Source organism: Penaeus chinensis, chromosome 18, assembly GCF_019202785.1.
Source record: "Penaeus chinensis breed Huanghai No. 1 chromosome 18, ASM1920278v2, whole genome shotgun sequence".
Lineage (NCBI taxonomy): Eukaryota > Metazoa > Arthropoda > Malacostraca > Decapoda > Penaeidae > Penaeus > Penaeus chinensis.
In genome coordinates, this window is record NC_061836.1 from 28,770,902 (window position 1) to 28,773,401 (window position 2,500).

At 32.9% G+C, this 2,500-nt stretch overlaps 1 protein-coding gene and 1 long non-coding RNA gene across 2 annotated transcripts in view; one reads left to right on the top strand and one right to left on the bottom strand.

The window, feature by feature from the left end:
- The window catches only part of LOC125034494, a 2,787-nt gene extending 2,545 nt beyond the window's left edge, over positions 1 to 242 (bottom strand). The window contains exon 1 of the long non-coding RNA XR_007115696.1: positions 36 to 242. This is a non-coding gene — a long non-coding RNA (uncharacterized LOC125034494). The remainder of the gene's footprint in view (positions 1 to 35) is intronic.
- LOC125034652 (cubilin-like) overlaps positions 1 to 2,500 on the top strand; it is a 334,702-nt gene that overhangs the window by 258,262 nt on the left and 73,940 nt on the right.

Consider the following 2,500-nt stretch of genomic DNA (forward strand, 5'->3'; position numbering starts at 1 on the left):
CTAACTCAACCCAGAAAATTGCAACCGATACTCACTTCATGCTTGCAAGTTATCAGCGATGTGGTTACCTCGAACAGCACGTTACAAGTGAGGAGTCTCCGTTTTTCACATCTGCAGAACGGATAGCACACGGGCACACACACACCTCGTTTTGTAGGCGAGGCAGGTGTTTTAAGGTGATTCACTCCCTCTGACGTTAACCGGTTAAACCTGGACTCTCTTTTTCTCTCTCTCTCTCTCTCTCTCTCTTTCTATCTTTTTATCTTTCTCTCTTTCTCTCTCTCTCTCTCTCTCTCACTCCCTCTCTCTCTCTCTCTCTCTCTCTCTCTCTCTCTCTCTCTCTCTCTCTCTCTCTCTCTCTCTCTCTCTCTCTCTCTTTCTTTCTCTTTCTCTTTTTCTTTATTGTTTTCTCTCTCTAATCTATCTATCTATCTATCAGTGTATGTGTGTGTGTGGCGCAGTGGCAGCGTTCTCGTCTAGCAATCTTGCGTTCAAATTCCGCGCTGCCAATGGACGGCAACCGCGGCCATTTCTTGCAAACAGGAAGTAATTTAGAAGCAAACAGACAGCCTGTCACACCAATCATAAGGATAACCAGAGTAACACACGGAATCAACTAAATTAAGATTAAGTAAACCAAATAAACATTCTATCTCTCTGTCTCTCTCTCTCTCTCTCTCTCTCTCTCTCTCTCTCTCTCTCTCTCTCTCTCTCTCTCTCTCTCTCTCTCTCTCTCTCTCTCTCTCTCTCTCTCTCTTTCTCCTTCGCTCTCTCGTTCTCTCTCTTTCTCTGTCCCTTTCGAAAAATACTGTATTTTTCATTTACGTTTTTAAGACTTCAGGTATGTACTCATATTTTTTTCTGGGTAGTAATTAAGTTATCTGACTTTCAGTCTACGTCTTTACTTTTCTCTCTTCGCATCTGTTTCTCTCTCGTTCTACCCTTTGCTCTCTCTCTCCTTTAAGATATCTTTTTGTCTATCTCTTTGACTGTCTATCTGTCTACCTTTCCATCTCTCTTTTTTTCTTTCTCCTCTATCTCTTTTTTTCTAATAACAATAATAACAATGATAAAAATAACAATAATAATAATGACAATAATAATAACAATAATAATAATAACAATGATAAAAGTAACAATAATAATAATGACAATAATAATAACAACAATAATAATAATAAAAATGGAAATAGCAATAATAGTAATGATGATAATATTGATAAGGATGATGATAAAAAATAGTAATAACGATAGAGATAATAATGATAATAAGAATGATCTTTATTATCATCGTTTTAATAATAATAATTACAAAACAATTGTTATTAACATTAATATTATCATTACTTTTATCAATTATGATAAAAAACAATAACATAATAAACAAAGACAAATATAAGAGAAACAGCAATAGTGGTAATATAGTAATAATAATAATAATAATAATAATAATTAATAGTAATAATAATAATAATAATAATAATAATAATAATTAATAGTAATAGTAAGAATAAGAAAAAATACGAACTGGGCACTTAAATATTGCGTTTATTAACAACACTACAAAGTCTTTACGTCAGCAACTATACTTCTACAATGGTAATACCTTTAGATAGTTCGTTATACAAGGGTAATCTATTAATCATAGAACATATTCACGCTATTACCATATCGCCAAAATCATAACGGAGTATCTGTCATTAATGTGTAATTAATCGCTCGTTTCGGATAGGCTGATCACCTGTACGTCACTGTTATATATATAATTATTTTTCTAATAGTATACTCCAGCTTCTATTATATTTTTGGAACTTCTTAATGAATTATTCTTGGAAGTTATATGTGTCAGTGTGTGTAGGTTTTGTCATAATTTTTCTCAATGAATTATCTTCACAGATTTTTTTTTTTTTTTTTTTCTTGTGCCTGAACGGGTTGTTTTGAAATTGTGCAATTGCGTTTATTAAAGTCTGCATCTGGAGTTTTTTTTTCGTAATATCTCTTTTAATTGTTTGTGGGAGGAAATGCAACACTATGATGATAAATAATTGATTATTACGTTAATTTATTCTCTCATTCGGTTGTTGCTATTTTCGTGATGGGTTCATCATTATCCTCATTTTCATCATTTTCATTATCATCGTCATCATCATCATCATTATCATTATGTTCATCATCATCATCACCATCATCTTTGTCATCATTTTCATTATGATTATTTCATCATCATCTTCCTCATCATTATCATTGTTCATTTCATCGTCATCATCATCTTCGTCATTATTATCATTATGTTCATATCATCATCATAATCACCATCATCATCATAACCATCATCATCAGCATCGTCATCATCATTTTCCTCATCCTCATCCTCATCATCATCCTCATTATCATCATCATCCTCATCCTCATTCTCATCCTCATCCTCATCATCATCATCATCATCATCCTCATTATCATCATCATCCTCATCCTCATTCTCATCCTCATCCTCATCATC